Raw genomic sequence first — 19291 nt, 5'->3', positions numbered from 1 at the left:
GATTCCATTGCCAAGGCGAAGAGTTCGTGCCACCCCTGACCAATGAAATATGTACACAGTGCGAACTGGAAAATCTCCATGGATTTCTTCCCCTTTCTCTTTTCCGATTCAGAGTTTCTATTGTCCTTAGATTCTTCTTCTTCTATCACTGAGCGCTGGCTTTATTATAATCAGTTATATTTATGACTGAACCGTAAGATCCTTGACCCTAAGGCTGTCTTTTCAAACAGAATTGAGAGAAATCACCCAGTGATCCTAGACTTAGGCAGTAATTAAACAAGTCTCTGAGTTGTCTTCCTCTGTTGGGCTCAAGTGGTACATGCGTTGGAAGCTGCATCTTGTTAGGGGAGGGCATTTTTTCAAGGGTTTCTATGTAAGGGAGGACACAGAGGCAAGCTGGGAAGATTGCGGTGAAAGCCTGTTCATCACGCTGGTCTAGCATCCACTCCCTCTCCCCACAGTCACAGGACCTTCCTCCTGCTTCAGTGAACTCCCACCTGGACTCTCTGTCTACCTGGCTCCCACCACGGGACTGACCACGCTTCCTACTCTCAGCTCCAGTAGTTCATACCTGATTCAGATCTGGGTTATCATCATATGCTAATTGCCCGGACCACAGGATCAAGGATGAAAACATGACCCAACTCCTTCAATGAAATGCAACCCCAGGGCCTTTGCTAAAATTACGAGTAGGAAAAGGGTTGTCTGGGCTGGGCTTGCTAACCTGAAACAGTGTTAGGCCAACAGGGAGCGCCACAGGAAAAATTCTACCTGAAAGCACATCTAACACGAGAGAGAGCCACCGAGGTTGCTGAGGTCGTCGTTTGAGCCCCTCAGTCCATCCACACCTGAAGAGAGTACACCCCTCTTGGTCCCATTGCCCTGAGACACTGTGAATGGGGTTTTGGTCTCATGCAACTGAAAGATATTGAAAAATCTAATATCAGTTACCAGTTATCAGACAAAAGCGGTGTTAGTTTTCAAACCAAAAATAAAACAAACAACCTGAAGCGATGTGAATTAAATTCAGTTCAGTTGCTCAGTTGTGTCCGACTCTGCGACCCCGTGGACTGCAGCACGCCAGGCCTCCCTGTCCATCACCAACTCCCGGAGTCCACCCAAACTCACATCCATTGAGTCAGTGATGCCATCCAATCATCTCATCCTCTGTTGTCCCCTTCTCCTCCTGCCTTCAATCTTTCCCAGCATCAGGGTCTTTTCAAATGAGTCAGCTCTTTGCATCAGGTGACCAAAGTACTGGAGTTTCAGCTTCAGCATCAGTCCTTCCAATGAAAATTCAGGACTAATTTCCTTTAAGATGGACTGGTTGGATCTCCTTGCTATCCAAGAATTAAAATTATTTGCTAAATTCATACACCTAATCGCTGGTAGCACAGATCCAACCCTAAGTGGGTCTAGTTCTAATGCTCTTTGCACAACATCTACTCTTCCTCAAGAAAACAGTGTGAAACTTCTCTGTGTTTTAAAATCCCCTGTAGCCAAAAAGTAAGACCTTACCTGAAGTGAATATAGCATTTGTTAAACAACCAAAAAAGGAAGAATCCCACAACTTCCTGCTTTCTGTCCCATTCCTGCAACAACTTGCCTCCTGAATAACACAGTACATTTCTGCCTTATTTTTATAATGTAAGCTACTGTAAAGACATGTAATAGCAAGTGTCTCTAAGCAAAGCCACTTCAATCTTAGGGTAAATCAGATCCAAAATAATAATAGAACATCAGAACCTTAGAAAAAGGCCATCACCACAGACTAGTGACTATTCTGTTATAATTAATTGTAAAACTCAGAAAAGGACACCCAAATCGTAAGTGAGAATGCTATTATTTATGTTAGTATTTTAAGATATTTGTCAGAATGACATTAACTTGTAAACAGGAGCAGCTACTTAGAGTGAAATCTCTTTCAATATTATTGTTAAGTGTGAGAGAGAAGGGAAATGGGTTAGAAATTATGAATATAAGACCACTGACATTTTCAAAAAATCTAAAAACTATGAGAATTTTTGACAGAGCTTGAACATAAAATAATGATGTTTCACAAGTCAACTTTTGTTTCCCTAGAAGTACACTGATTCACATCCAGATTCAGGCGACTCACCATTCCATTTTAAACATATTGAAAAATGTCTATCCTCTGGCTACGATCTACCACTTTCTTATGCCTCTACTTTTCCTTCACTTCTAGCAGTTGCGCTCCTTTTCAATAAATTTTTTTTTACAAAGCAGCAACATTTTATCACTTGACGAAAGTTATTATACAGGATAACTTCAAACTGAGAACATAGTCAAGGTGACATGTGGACACTGGGCAGCTGGGTGGGGTCATGAATATCTCAGGATCTCACTTCCAATAAGAGGAAATTATTTCAGTAACACTTCAGATATTTCAACATGAACTCTAAGTCACTCCCAAGTGGATGAAATTGATGTTAAATCCAGGACTTCTAATGGTTCACTATATTTTAACATTTATCATTTATATGAAAGACCTAAATTCAAATCCCAGGTATCACTTTATTGCAGAATCTCCTTGGATATGACCTAAGATTGGTTCCAGATCACAAAATGAAAATACAAGTTATCCAATCTACAAGGTTGTGATGAAAATCAAAACTAATGCATAGAAAAGTCTAACATTTTTAGCAAGTACTAAAGAAATGCCAATGCCCCTCACTCATAACAATATCTGAATCCATGCAATGTACTCAAAAACTTTTACAGACAGAAATTGCTTCTTACTTTGAGGTTAAAATGTTGAGGAGGGGATAAAGGGTTACGCATAAAAAGAATTATAATACAATATGTATGTGTGTGTGAGCGCATACTCGGTTGCTTCAGTCATGTCCAACTCTCTGTAAGCCTATGGACTGTAGCCCGCCAGGCAGGCTCCTCGGTCCATGGACAGGCAAGAATACTCCAGGCAAGAATAACCGAGTGGGCTGCCACTTCCTCCTCCAGGGGATCTTCCCGACCCAGAGCTCAAACTCATGTCTCCTGTATCTCCTGCATTGCAGGCAGATTCTTTACCCACTGAGCTACCCGGGAAGCCCATATATGTACATATACATACATACATACATGTACATAACTACTGGTAAGAGAAAGCAATCAGTCTCCTGCTTTGTAAAAAGCTATACTATATATAAGTCTAGATGAAAATTCTTATACTTTGTCCAACATAATCATTTATAAATAATCGGGATAATGATTTATCAAGTTATTTGTCGTTAAAAATTACCTGAGACGACAGCATTGTTCCGTTCCCTTTAATTCCTCTTCTACTGGCAATTTATTCAATATATAGAAAGCAAAGAGGCTTGACAAAGTGATGGTACTTAGTCAGAATATATGAATTTGGAACAAATTCAGGATGGATTAAAAAAGAATACAACAGTGACTGGATGAGAATCATTAGAAATTCCACCAGACACCACAAACTCTACACTAAAACAGACAAAAAGGTAGTGCTTACCATGTTTCTTTTGCTCCTACCAAAGCAAAATTTTCAATCCTCAATGAAAGTTAAAACGATGGCTAATCTGTATAAGAATGTATGTAGAAAGCATGTGATTCTGAAGCAAATATAATTCAAGAGAAAGTCCGAATACTGTATAAACATTCTCATGAAGTCATCGTGTGGCTGCTAGGTGGCTACCGATGCATCTGTTGCCAAAACTGAATATTGGTAGAAGAGTCAAATGCATTTTTGTTTGCAGAATGCGAAATTAACAAAAAGCCTGAACGACTGACGGGAAAAGCTTGGGAAACCCTCCCAAGCTGAAGACATCCAGAGAGCAGAAGGGACACAAACTCCTGAGAGTCCGACTGCTGTCAAATATCACCAAGAAACAGCAGCAAGCAGCAAGCACCGCAGTGACCAAGGACGAACTCTTCAACTTTGTGGCAGTGCAGCAAGCTTTGCGATCAAGCCAGAAACACTCTTCCAGTCCACAAACCCACAGACAAGAAAAGCCAAGTAGAAGAAACTTCGTATGTACACTAATAACGTAATGTAAAGTCATCCAGCCTTCATTTCAGAAGCAAAAAAAAAAAAAAATTGTTTAACAACTTTGAGGACTGGAGTTCTGTTTACAGAATTATTAAGGGTCTGAAGGGATCACCTGAATTTTTCAATTAAATCTGACTGCATTTTATGAAGGTAATTATATCCTAGGTCTGCAAAGATTTCAAGAAATACCACTTGCTAATGCCAAGGGTATAATGAATATAATTTTTCTAAATCTTACTTCAACTTATATATTACATATATTACTTCTACATAGGATGAACTATTTAAGAGCAATTTCATCCACAAAATGTAATTTTAAAGAAATTTCTTCTGATTGAGAGAAGGTAAAGAACATCATTTATACTAAACACCTAGAATATAAATATTCTATTAAGAGTTTCCCCTTTTCCTAAAACCGTTTGTCCCACTCTGGAAATACATTTTCTGTAAGCAAAATAACTTATATTGGAAAACCAATTTCAATTTTTCTGTAGTAATATTATTTACTATAAAGACCATGGTGCTATTAGTCAAATATTTTTAAACATTCATCAGTTACTCTTAAAAATGTAAGGCTCTTCAGTGTCAATTACATAAAATTAGTAATCTCATCTGTAGCATTACAAGACTGACATGGAAAAGTGAAGAGTACTCATTTCAGGAAAAGGCAGAAATAACTTGGGCCTCAATGACAGTACTACAAGGTGTGTCTCAAGGATTTGTTACTGATAACAGCTATTTGGCTTTTTTAATGACCCACTTTCCTCAATAAGAGTAAATTCAAGTTTATCCCTATTGCAGTGTCATTCTCCATCACAAGATGGAATTACAGAGGGCATACTAGCAAACTACGTGTTAGAATATGTCACACGTGTACATATCTTATACTGGGGTGGGGAGAAAACACTGAGAATCACTGACTTAAACCACAAAATCTTTGTTTTCCTGCTGATGAGACAGTAAGGACTATTTAGTTCAAATCTTATCTCAATTCAGAGTTTGTCACAACACCCAAAAACTACAGGATGGTCTGTGTATTTAATTATAATTGTATTATTTAAGAATCAAAATTCCACACTTTGAACACACATTTTGAAACAGGGATATATTGCTCCCTAAAAAATAATCCTATAGGAAATTGGAGGAGACATTTCTGTAGGAGACAGAAAACACTCAAGAGTTTTGTGTATAATAATACACAAAGTTTTAAACAAATTTTAAATTTTAAACAAAGTTTTAAACAGATTAAGTAAATGTAGTTTAAAGTGGTGGGGTGCATTAGTTAGAGATTTAAGAAGGTAACATTTTTCTGTACCACTTTTAGGCAAATATTTGTGGTTGAAAGGAATGTAGGGAAACCATCCAACAACAGATGATAATCTAATATGAAAGAAAAATAATTCAGGAATTCAGACAAACTGGACATATTTTGAGGTAAAAATCATTTAAGGTCAATTTCTGATTATCACTACTGAGATACAATAAGCCAAGAACTATTACAAAAAAAAAAAAAAAAAACAGCTAATCTGAGATACTTCTATTATTTGGTTAGTACAAATGTAAATGTCTTTCAATTTCAGTCCATTTAATGTACATTATTTTAATTTCCAAAGTCTAAAACTTACGGGCTTTTAGGATGGCAGAATAAACACAGTAACACCTGAAGAGGCAAAATGAAAACTACAGGGAAAGGGACTGAATGTAAGAGCTGCGTGCTCCCTAAATTTAAGCACTTTACCTCGACTGTCTCATTTCTTCTTCATAACAACCTTATGAGGCAATTTTATTAATATCATCCCCATTTTACAGATGAAGAAACTATGACTTACAACAAGGACTTTTGTATAGTACACGAAACTCTGTTCACTGTTATGCGGCAGCCTGGATGAAGGGGACTTTGGGGGAGAATGGATACATGTATATACATGACTGAGTTCCTTTAGGGTCACTGAACTCACAACATTGCTGATCAGCAATATCCCAATACAGAACCAAAAAGTTAAAAAAAAAAAAAAGAAACTATGGTTTAAAGAGGTTTTTAAAAACTTGCTCAAGATCCCACAAAAGAAAATCCTAATTTCTGACTGAAACCCAGATTATCTGGCTCCAAAATAAAAAGAATTTTCTTTTCACTATACCCTGCAATCTCACAAGAAACACATACATTGAACTTTACAGTTTTTTAATCAAAACCTTCTGAAGGAGGAGGCAATATTAAGCTTATAGTGAGCAGTGGTAACTTATAAGGCTAAAAATTAGTCATAGTTTGTATAAATTAATATTTAGGAAATAAATTAATATTTAGGAAATAATTCCAAGTTATGCATGACATTAAATTTTTAAAAGCTGAACATGAAGTATCTCTCCAAAATAGAAAAAATCCAAAAATTTCTGTAGACAGGCAGCAAGTAAACGTCATCTTACTTGGACATTCTGAATCCCAAAGAAAAAACGTGAAAGGCTTCATACTTTGTCAGTTATACAGCAGTCTCATAAGGTTAACTAGGACTGTATTTATACTTAAGAAAAAAGAAAAAGTGGGTAATTGCTTGGGTCTGATTCTTTTGTTCTGACTCTATTCTGTTCTCTATTGATTCTTTTCCATTTTTCCTCCAGATCTTGGAGCCCTCTTCTAATTTAGGCTAACTGAGTCTCAAGTTCAGGAACTCCTCCAAGTTTAGATGTAAGTGCTGACATACTGCAATGAAGACCATAAAACTGCAAAGATTGCTAGAGTGTTACAGAAGAAACAAGAGCTTCAGTTCTTTTCCAAAACATTAACTATCGTGGAGTTACTTTTCTTCTGTAGTTTTCTGATTTGATTTTAAAGCACTTAACTTTCATAATAAAAAAAATGGGTGAAGGAGATGGAAGGGAAGACTTGGAGCTTTGATTAAAAAACATCTATTTTATTCTTTCCAAAGTTCCAGAACTATGCCCTGCTTGTTCCCTTTTATTTCCCAATGGCATGGTATGAAAAATTAACCATACATAAGCATGCCAACTGGTTCCAAATAGGAAAAGGAGGACGTCGAGGCTGTATATTGTCACCCTGCTTATTTAACTTATATGCAGAGTACATCATCAGAAACGCTGGGCTGGAAGAAGCACAAGCTGGAAATCAAGATTGCCAGGAGAAATATCAATAACCTCAGATATGCAGATGACACCACCCTTACGGCAGCAAGTGAAGAGGAACTTTAGCCTCTTGATGAAAGTAAAAGAGGAGAGTGAAAAAGTTGGCTTAAAGCTCAACATTCAGAAAATGAAGATCATGGCATCTGGTCCCATCACTTCATGGGAAATAGATGGGTAAACAGTGGAAACAGTGTCAGACTTTATTTTGGGGGGCTCCAAATCACTGCAGATGGTGACTGCAGCCATGAAATTAAAAGACACTTACTCCTTGGAAGCAAAGTTATGACCAACCTAGATAGCATATTCAAAAGCAGAGACATTACTTTGCCAACAAAGATGCGTCTAGTCAAGGCTATGGTTTTTCCAGTGGTCATGTATGGATGTGAGAGTTGGACTGTGAAGAAAGCTGAGTGCCGAAGAATTAAGCTTTTGAAGTGTGGTGTTGGAGAAGACTCTTGCGAGTCCCTTGGACTGCAAGGAGATCCAACCAGTCCATTCTAAAGGAGATCGGTCCTGGGTGTTCATTGGAAGAACTGATGCTAAAGCTGAAACTCCAATACTTTGGCCACCTCATGTGAAGAGCTGACTCATTGGAAAAGACCCTGGGAGGGATTGGGGGCAGGAGGAGAAGGGGAAGACAGAGGATGAGATGGCTGGATGGCATCACTGACTCGATGGACCTGAGTTGGGTGAACTCCAGGAGTTGGTGATGGACAGGGAGGCCTGGCGTGCTGCGATTCATGGGGTCACAAAGAGTCGGACATGACTGAGCCACTGAACTGAACTGAAGCATGCCAAAGTCAAATGAGATATGAAAAAATAATGAGGCAATCCAAAGATCTATACATTCTGAAGCACAGCTCAATTTCAATATTTAAGAATGAAATATTGTTAAGTATGAAAAACAGATTTGGGGCATACTAAAATTGAAATACTTTAGCCACGTGATGTGAACAACCGAGTCACTGGAAAAGACCCTGATGCTGGGAAAGACTGAAGGCAAAAGGAGAAGGTGGCAGAGGATGAGATGTCTGGTTAGCATCACAAATTCAATGATCACAAACTTCAGCAAACTCCAGGAGACAGTGAGGGACAAGGAAGCCTGGTGTGCTGCAGTCCATGGGGTTGCAAAGAGGGGTCAGGCACAACTTAGCAACTTAACAACAACAACAAAAAAAACTGAAAAGCAGGATTCACATACTTAAAGAAGGGCAGGAATTTCCTAAGTATGGGAAAATTATAAATATAATATACATGAATTTATACCCATTTCTTATTTTTTATCATAAATTGAAGTTTTGTATTAAAATATTCCTTTAGCATCACCATGAAATAACACGCAAGATAGCTTTGACTCCTACCAAAATTAACTTCAATCTCTCTAAATTCCATGGAAAAGTTATATTTAAAAAGTTCATGTTCGTAAGCTTTCTTTTTCCACTACAAAAACATTCTTATTCCAAAACAACATACATAAGGTTGATTCAATTTATTAAGTGTTACCAAAACAGTGCATAAATGATAGTCCCTTCGACTCATCTGCAAAACATACTCATTTAAAAATCAAGTACAAAAGTATAATCTATTAACACAAGTCCAATTTCAAAACAAAACTTTTATTTGTATAACAAGTTCATTAGATTTCCTTTTTTTTCTGATTACCAAAACACAATTAACTTAAGGCCCTGATTTACAATGATGACTGCTTTATAATAGTCTCACGGAATTCAATTACTATGGTTTTCATAAACACTATTTCCATCTACAAATGGAAAATAAGCACTTGACAATATTTTGGTATAATACATATTTATTCTGGTTTTCAAAGTTGATCATTTCAGTTCTTCTGTTCCTTAGTATATACCATGTAACAGCTGTTCCTATTATTGTTGTGTAGTTGGTGAGTATTCACCAGCAACTGAACTTGCCTGTATTGTTTGAAATTTTTCAACGTGAAATATTGGAGGGGGAAAAAGGCAAACGTGAAATGTTCACAGACCAGAGTTATAGCTACATTAATAGTTGAAGATGAAATGAAAAGGGCAGGTCTACCAAAAGCCTGACTTATTTCTTCAACTACTTACATCAAACTTTGAAATAGTGCAGAAGCTGCATTAACCCGACCCCAAATAATTTTACATGGTATATATTTAATGAAGAGAAACAGATCTTCTGCAAAAGTCTTTCATGGAAGAAACTGGAAAAAGGTTTCCAAGTATGCCTATGTACTCCCTTTGAAAACAGTTCTCTTGGCTCAAGAGAACTAGCAGAAACGAGGACCCAGATGACAAAGCACAGTCTTCCTTTGCGTTGACTAACAAAACGCTTGGCTCTTCACGTGTCTGTTTTCCTAAAGCCCACATAGGTGGATACAGCAGGACTGCAACACTGCTCAGTCCAAGAACTACACTTTGCAAAATTAAAGTCCCCATTCATTAAGTTGAAACATACTTTCTAGTCTTTAATCACTCAAACAGTTTTGGTCTATTCTTACTGATTTTTCTATTACACTTTTTACATCGCTGACTCCATTTGCCAATTTTGTGTTTTAAAACATCTGGAGAAAGAGAAAAAAAATAGCACCACACCTTTAGAGTAATTTATGTCAAACCGATAGTGGGGCCGCTACGAATATATATACAGTGGCTTCCGAATTTAAAAGATTTAGGATTTTTAACCCTAAGGCAAACGAAAACGAAAGTGCCAGCCTTATGAAATTAACACACGGTGGGCTGCACTGCACTGCCTATCAAAATCATAAATGCACAAAAGTAAAAAGCCACGGCTTCACAGTTAATTTGTGCAAAACGTAGCACCCTACCAACACCAACCCAGGTAGCGTGTTTCGGAAGGTGGAACCTGAATGTGGGAGACGAAGCATAGAGCTGGCCCCAGGTGCCTCCAGACACCTCCCCAGCCCTAACCGGCAAGGAGGGAGCGGACCCGGCGGAGCCAGCTTCGCACCTCGTCCGCCCCTCGAGGGTCACTGCGGGCCGCGGCGGGAGGGGCGCGGACGCTGGGGGTCAGGGGTGACAGGGGCGAGCTAGGGGCGGGCGGAGCGGCTCTGAGAAGCCGCGACGCCAGGACGGGCCGAAGGTTCCGCGGAGACCAGGGGGTGCGGGCGCGATGGGCGGCGCCCGCGCTGCCCCGGCACCGCCCCGCACCGCGCAGCCCCCGCACCCGGCTAGCGGGCGGGGCCGCCGGGCAGCCTCACCCCGCCGCCTCAGCCCCGCGGCGCAGGCACGCGCCCCCTCAGCGTCCAGTCGCGGGCGGTGAGGAGCGCGGGCCTCGCCCAGTCAGGCGGGCGGCCGGCCCGAGCCCCGAGCAGGGGCGCGCCGCCGCGGGCGCGGGACACCGCGGAGACCCCGCCGCCGGGAGCGGGAGGCGGCGGCGGCTGAGGGCGGGGACGGAGCCCCGGGCGCCCCTCGGCGGGCGCGGAGCGTGGCCCCGGCTCTCTGCCGGCCTCCCCCGCTCCCCACCCCACTTCCCCGCGTTGCCCTAGGCAACAGCGCCCGCCGCGGGCGGTGCGGAACTCACCTACCTAGAACCTGACAAGCGGGAGCCCCTCGGACGCGGGAGCCCGTCGCCACCCCGCGTCACGGGGCCGCCCCAGCCAATGGGCGCAGCCGTCACGGGCCCTCGCGGCCAATCCGGCGGCGCTCCGGTCTCCGGGCGCCCGCGAGCTGCCGGCCAATGGGCGCCGGCCGGGGGCGGGCGCTGCCGTCCGACCCCGGCCCTCCCCCACCAGCTCCCGGGGGGCGGGGCGCGGCCCGGGCTCCAGGCCCGCCAGGCGGGCTGCGGGCGGCGGCCGGCGGCCGGCGTCGTCACAGGAAGCTTGGGGAGGCTCGCCCGCCCGCGGCCGGGAAGCGGCCGGGCCGGGGTCGATAAGCCGGGGCCGCCTAGAAGGGCCTGCCCGACGGCTCGACGGCCGGGAGGGAATTCAGGGCGTGGGGGCGGGGGCGTGACTAAAACGCTAAGGGCGCCCGCGGGCGACGCCGGGCACTGAAGTCGGCTTTGGGGCGCGGACCCTCCACCCGGAGTGCGTGCGTGTCACTCCTTCTTCTCTTCGTGTATCTTACATGCAGCTGTTGTAGCCTTCATTCTCTTCAACTAGCTTTCGGCTGGAATTGCCATAAAGACGGGAGCTCCTTCTCATTCCTGTAATTCCCAGTACCTGAGACCCTCTTTTTAAAAGGGCAAGACACGAGGTGCTATAGTTGTGACCAGTTCAGTCAGTTCAGCTCAATTCAGTCGCTCAGTAGTGTCCGACTCTTTGCGACACCGTGGACCGCAGCACACCAGGCCGCCCTGTCCATCACCAACTCCCGGAGTTTACTCAAACTCATGTCCATCGAGTCAGTGATGCCATCCAACCATCTCATCCTCTGTCGTCCCCTTCTCCTCCTGCCCTCAATCTTTCCCAGCATCAGGGTCTTTTCAAATGAGTCAGCTCTTCACATCAGGCGGCTAAAGTATTGGAGTTTCAGCTTCAGCATCAGTCCTTCCAATGAACATTCAGGACTGATCTCCTTTAGGATGGACTGGTTGGATCTCCTTGCAGTCCAAGGGGTCTCAAGAGTCTTCTCCAACACCACAGTTCAAAAGCATCAATTCCCCGGTGCTCAGCTTTCTTGATAGTTCAACTCTCACATCCATACATGACCACTGAAAAAAACCACAGCCTTCATTAGATGGACCTTTGTTGGCAAAGTAATGTCTGCTTTTTAATATACTATCTAGGTTGGTCAAAGCTTTTCTTTCAAGGAGCAAGCATCTTTTAATTTCATGGCTGCAATCACCATCTGCAGTGATTTTGGAGCCAAAAAAAATAAAGTCAGCCACTGTTTCCCCATCTATTTCCCATGCAGTGATGGGACTAGATGCCATGATCTTAGTATTCTGAATGTTGAGCTTTAAGCCAACTTTTTCACTCTCCTCTTTTACTTTCATCAAGAAGCTGTTTAGTTCTTCACTTTGTGCCATAAGGGTGGTGTCATCTGCATATCTGAGATTATTGATATTTCTCCTGACAATCTTGATTCCAATTTGTGCTTCATCCAGCACATAATTTCACATGATAAACTCCACATAAAAGTTAAATAAGCAGGGTGAAAAAATACAGCCTTGACGTACTCCCTTCCCGATTTGGAACCAGTCTGCTGTTCCATGTCCAGTTCTAACTGTTGCTTCTTGACCTGCCTACAGATTTCTCAGGAGGCAGGTCAGGTGGTCTGGTATTCCCATCTCTTGAAGAATTTTCCACAGTTTGTTGTGATCCACACAGTCAAAGGCTTTAGCGTTGTCAATAAAGCAGAAGTAGATGTTTTTCTGGAACTCTCTTGCTTTTTGTAAATCCAGTGGATGTTGGCAGTTTGATCTCTGGTTCCTCTGCCTTTTCTAAATCCAGTTTGAACATCTGAAATTTCACTGTTCATGTACTGTTGAGGCCTGGCCTGGAGAATTTTGAGCATTACTTTGCTCATATGTGAGATGAGAGCAATTGTGCGGTAGTTTGAGCATTGTTTGGCATTGCCTTTCCTTGGGATTGGAATGAAAACTGACCTTTTCCAGTCCTGTGGCCAGGACTGAAAAATTTGCTGGCATATTGAGTGCAGCACTTTCACAGCATCATCTTTTAGGATTTGAAATACGTCAACTGGAATTCCATCACTTCCACTAACTTTGTTCGTAGTGATACTTCGTATAGCCCTCTTGACTTAGCATTCCAGGATGTCTGGCTCTAGGTGAGTGATCATACCATCGTGATTATCTGAGTTGTAAAGACCTTTTTTGTGTAGTTCTCCTGTGTATTCTTGCCACCTCTTCTTAATATTTTCTGCTTCTGTTAGGTCCATACCATTTCTGTCCTTTATTGAGCCCATCTTTGCATGAAATGTTCCTTTGGTATCTCTAATTTTCTTGAAAAGATCTCTAATCTTCCCCCATTGTATTTTTTCCCTCTATTTCTTTGCATCGATCACTGAGAAAGGCTTTCTTATCTCTCCTTTCTATTCTTTGGAACTCTGCATTCAGTTGGGTATATCTTTCCTTCTCTCCTTTGCCTTTTGCTTCTCTTCTTTTCACAGCTATTTTTAAGGCCTCCTTGGAAGAACAGACTGGTTCCAAATAGGAAAAGGAGTTCGTCAAGGCTGTATATTGTCACCCTGCTTATTTAACTTATATGCAGAGTACATCATGAGAAACGCTGGGCTGGAAGAAACACAAGCTGGAATCAAGATTGCCAGGAGAAATATCAATAACTTCAGATATGCAGATGACACCACCCTTATGGCAGAAAGTGAAGAGGAACTAAAAAGCCTTTTGATGAAAGTGAAAGAAGAGAGTGAAAAAGTTGGCTTAAAGCTCAACATTCAGAAAAAGAAGATCACGGCATCCAGTCCCATCACTTCATGGGAAATAGATGGGGAAACAGTGGAAACAGTGTCAGACTTCATTTTTTTGGGCTCCAAAATCACTGCAGATGGTGACTGCAGCCATGAAATTAAGACACTTACTCCTTGGAAGCAAATTTATGACCAACCTAGATAGCATATTCAAAAGCAGAGACATTACTTTGCCAACAAAGGTCCGTCTAGTCAAGGCTATGGTTTTTCCAGTGGTCATGTATGGATGTGAGAGTTGGACTGTGAAGAAGGCTGAGCGCCGAAGAATTGATGCTTTTGAAGTGTGGTGTTGGAGAAGACTCTTGAGAGTCCCTTGGACTGCAAGGAGATCCAACCAGTCCATTCTGAAGGAGTTCAGCCCTGAGATTTCTTTGGAAGGAATGATGCTAAAGCTGAAACTCCAGTACTTTGGCCACCTCATGCGAAGAGTTGACTCATTGGAAAAGACTCTGATGCTGGGAGGGATTGAGGGCCAGAGGAGAAGGGGACAACAGAGGATGAGATGGCTGGATGGCATCAGTGACTCGATGGACATGAGTCTGAGTGAACTCTGGGAGTTGTTGATGGACAGGGAGGCCTGGCGTGCTGCGATTCATGGGGTCGCAAAGAGTCGGGCATGACTGAGCGACTGATCTGATCTGATCTAGACAACCATTTTGCCTTTTTGCATTTCTTTTTCTTGGGGATGGTCTTGATCCCTGTCTCCTGTACAATGTACAATGTAACCTCCATCCATAGTTCATCAGGCACTCTGTCTATCAGATCTAGTCCTTTAAATCTATTTCTCACCTCCACTGTATAATCATAAGGGATTTGATTTAGGTCATACCTGAATAGTCTCATGGTTTTTGCTACTTTTTTCAATTTAAGTCTGAATTTGGCAATAAAAAGTTCATGAGTTGAACCACAGTCAGCTCCCGGTCTTGTTTTTGCTGACCGTAGAGAGCTTCTCCATCTTTGGCTGCAAAGAATATAATCAATCTGATTTCGGCATTGACCATCTGGTGATGTCTCTGTATACAGTCTTCTATTGTATTGTTAGAAGAGGGTGTTTGCTATGATCAGTGCATCCTCTTGACAAAACTCTATTAGCCTTTGCCCTGCTTCATTTTGTACTCCAAGGCCAAATTTGCCCATTGCTCCTGGTATTTCTTGACTTCCTACTTTTGCATTCCAGTCCCCTGTAATGAAAAGGACATCTTTTTTGGGTGTTAGATCTAGAAGATCTTCATAGAACCGTTCACCTTCAGCTTGTTCAGCACACTGGTCAGGGCATAGACTTGGATTTCTGTGAGCGTGAGTGTGATGGATGCTGTTAAAAAACATACAGCAGTTCTGTGAGTGGTTCCATGTTGTAAGTTCTCACCACTTCCAGAATCTGGAATGAGGGAAGAACTGAAGCTGGTTTGCTCCGCCTCTGAGGCACCCTTCCTCAAAAGAACTTAGTGGAAAATGAGTAATTGGAGCTGCAAAAAGACACCTGGGCGATCTGTAACTGTGTGACAGGTGTTATTAGTCACTGTTCCAGGGTGTGTTTCTGTGACCGACTCTTTAAAGCATTGTGTAGTAATACTGCATTGGCTGGACCACATTCTTTTTCTGGAGCAAATTTTAAGGTCAACCCAAACTCCATCTCCCCCTCCAAAATTTGTGTATTACATGGGAACCAGAGAACAGTGAATAATTAATTCATAGTTGATCACTTCTAAATAGTTCCTTATTTTACTGTAATGAACAGCCCTATACATAGAAAAACAAATTTTAGACTTAACATGTATACTCTGTTAAAAAACCACAATGTGCTGTGAAGACAAAAAAAAATTTTTTTTCTATTGTCTTTTGGGAGTTTTGTTTATTTGTATTTTTTCAAGACTAAAAGAGCTTTTATTCTTAAATTTTTCTATATTTGAGAAAGGTTAAGCAAAATTACGAAGGTTAGACATAACCAATTAGAATGAAAATGTAAAGACAGAAACTTTTAAAAAGTTGTTTAATTCACCCTACTGAAGCTAGAAGGTATTTCCCTTTCTTAGAATATTTGCTTTAGAAAATTGGTAATTGTTGTATGCTTTTTCCTTGCTTTGAAATGTATACAAATTATTTTGAAGACTGGATAGGTCTTAGTCATTTTTTTTGTTAGCTTTATATCCCAGAAATGTCTTTATTAAGGACCTGGGACCTCTCTCTTTGAAATGCAAATATCGAGAAAAATAGTGCCAATGAGCGGGTAAAGATGTTGTGGTTACATACATATACAGGGTAGAATATTATTCGGCCTAAAAAAAAATGAAATCTTACCATTTCAACAACATGGATAGACCTTGAGGGCATCATGCTTAGTGAAATAAAACAGAGAAGTACAAATGCCATGTAATCTCCCTTACACGCGGAGTTAAAAAGTAAAGAACTCATAGATCACAGATACAGAAAACAGAATGGGTGGTTGGCAGAGGCAAGGGGTGAGAGGTGGTTGAAATGTGTGAAAGTGGTCAAAAGGTACAAACTTCCAGATATAAAATGAATAATGGGGATGTAATAGACATCATGATAACTGCAGTTAATAATACTCTATTGTATATTTGAAAGTTGCTAAAAAAAAAAAGTAGATCTTAAAAAGTTCTCTTCATAAGAAAAAAATTGTGTAATACATAATGGATGTTAACTACACTTATTGTGGTGATCAGTTAAAAATATATACAAATAAGGAATTATGTTGTACATCTCAAGCTAGTGTAATAGTTATACCTCAATTAAACAGATGGGGGAGAGAGAGCTATGTCACCTCTCTCCCAGTTTCTGTGGGATGGTAGGAGCCAAAATTCTTGGGCAAATTTTCCCAAATTGCAAAACGACCTTCTGTCATAAAAATGAAATGTTTGTTTTTCCTGTGGATAATGCTTATTAGCTAACACTGATGGTCATCCCAATTATGAAATAAAGGTAAGATGAATTATATGTGCCTTGTTATCAAGGCCTAGTACTTGATGACTAGTTATTGTTTAACTCGGAAACGTAATAGGTTGTATCTGCTGGGCTGTGTAAAGGATGCCTGCTGTCTTTGCAGTCTCTTTGTGGATTGCCTGCATTGCCCATCACATTCTGGTCTAATGCTTATTCAATAAGAAAAGTGTTTTATTTCTCCACTACCTTTGTGAAGAGAATTTCTGGGTCAGGAGAACATTTTGTTTCTAATTATATTCTCCCCAAAATACCTATGCCCGAAATATTGAGACTATAAGTTAAAGAAAGTAATTACTTTCTAGTTTTTTATTTATTCTTGAAAATGATGTCACATTGGGTAATAACATCACCGAAACTAAAGATACATTTTAATACAGTCAGAAATAATCAAATTAATGTTTGGTGTGTATTTTGTGATGACTGTTCACAAACTAAAGATAGGTGAATAAACCTCTTAAAATCGAAAATTTTCTGTGAATATTAAATTCTGTGGTATGTGTCAAATCAATATGAAAGAAATTGATGAATGTTTATGCGTGAAATGGTTAGACAAAGGCAAAATGCAACTTTGGGGATTGCTTCACCAAGGCACATCTTCTCCAAGCAACTTAGAATGCCTCTATCCTTATACAAAGAAAAATCTAAACCTGGAAAGATATGTTTGTTGAATTTGTGATTACGTATTTGCAGAGAGTAGCTTTAAGTAAAAGTCTGGTGTGAAAAATAGAACTATTTGCTATACACTGTGTCTTTGTGTGTGTGTGTGTGTGTGTGTGTGTGTGTTTTAAGGAACTCAGATCTCTGAAAAGATTAACAATCTTCCTAGTTCTTCAACAGTTCTCTCAGTTCTCACCTGTTCACGCCAACCTAAAAACTGCCTGCCATATGCCAAGCACTGTGCCAAGAAATGCAGTTTTGAGTGAATGTACTTGAAATAAATGAATGTGGCAAAAATCTATGCTATATTTTTGAAACTCAAAAAAACAATTATAGGAAATCCATTTAAAATGTTCCTTCTGTTATAATTATCACTGTGCATTGCAACACAATTAGCAAACACTTTGTTTCACTTGATTGCTGTGCAAATTTCCTTACATCTTGTAAATGTAGGGAGATTACAGAGGAAAAAAGGAAAATAATTTCCTGTCTTGATGATCTATGGGATCCATAAAATACTAGACACCCACAAAGGGCCTGAAGGGATATGTGTCTCAGTTGAAGTTGTTAGCGTAAGACTTTAAAGATGCATCTTCTGTCATTAAAATTTAGATCTATACCAGGCACTACAATGACTGTAGAAACGCCACAGTCTTTGCTAGCTATAGATGAGTTTTTGCTGTATAGTCCATTTTCCCAAGTACCAACTTTTTACTGTTCTAGTGACATTACTTACCTGAACAAATGAATACGATAACATTGATGTTGAACCTTAGGTAGTAAAAAATGATTTAAAATTTTTTTCCTTACCCTGTGTCGCCACTCCCCCACTCCCATTTACCTGTGTAATTGTTTCTCACAATAGTCTTTAAGAGAAATTTTGGCCATGTGTCATCTTCGTTCAGTGGCCTCCACATCTATCCTTCCCTCTTTTCCCTAAATTTATATCTCTTTTCCTCCTGCTCACCAACTCCTTTGCTTTGTACTTTCTCTAGTCCACAATTCATACCTAACAGCTTACACATATCACTCCTTAAATGAAGAGACTTGAGGCAAGGAATATGGAAATCATACCTACCTTTATGCCATACACACTTCAGTTTCTGTTTTCAGTGCGTACAAATGTCTTTGATTTTTAAATTGCTCTCTTGCATGAATCCTATCACTAGAGGTCATGTCTGTGTGGAACTTTATTTTGATATTTTTTTGTTTTTGTTTTTCCTTTCTAAATTTCAGTTTCTTTTAAAATGGCTACGTGGTTTTGTTTTACAAATCTACCGCAAAAACCCCATGATCAGTATGAAAAGGCAAAAAGATATGACACCAGAAGATTAGCATCCTAGGTCAGAAGGTGTCCAATATGCTACTGGCGAAGAGCAGAGGGCGATTACTAATAGCTCCAGAAAGAATGAAGTGACCGGGCCAAAGCAGAAACAACACTCTGCTGTGGATGTGTCTGGTGGTAAAAGAAAAGTCCAATGCTATAAAAACGTTGTATATGAACCTGGAATGTTAGGTCTATGAACCAAGGTAAATTGGATGTGGAGAGCAGATGGAAGAATCTTCCAGGAGATGGAAAAATTGAACATCAACAACTTAAGGATCAGTAAAATAAAATGGATGGGAATGGGAGAATTTAATTCAAATAACCATTATATCTACTACTGTGGGCAAGAATCCCTTAGAAGAAATGGAGTAGCCTATATAGTCAACAGAACAGTCCAAAATGCAGTAATTGGGTGCAACCTCAAAAATAACAGAAAGATCTGAGTTTATTTCCAAGGCAAACCATTTAACCTCAGAGTAATCCAAGTCTATATCCCAACCACTAGGCTGAAGAAGCTGAAGTTGACCGGTTCTGTGAAGACCTAAACACATTCTCGAACTAACACCAAAAAAAGATGTCCTCTTCCTCATAAAGGATTGGAATGTAAAAGTAGGAAGTCAAGAGATATAACAGGCTTAAATTGAAGAAAGTAGGGAAAACCAGTGGAGAAGGCAATGGCACCCCACTCCAGTACTCTTGCCTGGAAAATCCCATGGACGGAGGAGCCTGGTAGGCTGCAGTCCATGGGGTCGCTGGGAGTCAGACACGACTGAG

General features: G+C 40.8%; 1 protein-coding gene across 2 annotated transcripts in view; it reads right to left on the bottom strand.

The window, feature by feature from the left end:
• FER (FER tyrosine kinase) overlaps positions 1–10774 on the bottom strand; it is a 457173-nt gene extending 446399 nt beyond the window's left edge. For both annotated transcript variants that reach the window (XM_024994406.2, XM_024994405.2), the window contains exon 1: positions 10710–10774. The gene's annotated coding sequence lies outside the window, so the exon portion shown is untranslated. The remainder of the gene's footprint in view (positions 1–10709) is intronic.
• Between the last annotated feature and the right edge of the window lie 8517 nt (positions 10775–19291).

This window comes from Bos taurus, chromosome 7 (assembly GCF_002263795.3).
Source record: "Bos taurus isolate L1 Dominette 01449 registration number 42190680 breed Hereford chromosome 7, ARS-UCD2.0, whole genome shotgun sequence".
Classification (NCBI taxonomy): domain Eukaryota; kingdom Metazoa; phylum Chordata; class Mammalia; order Artiodactyla; family Bovidae; genus Bos; species Bos taurus.
The sequence above is the reverse complement of the archived record's forward strand: the minus strand, read 5'-3'. Positions and strand labels throughout refer to the sequence as shown.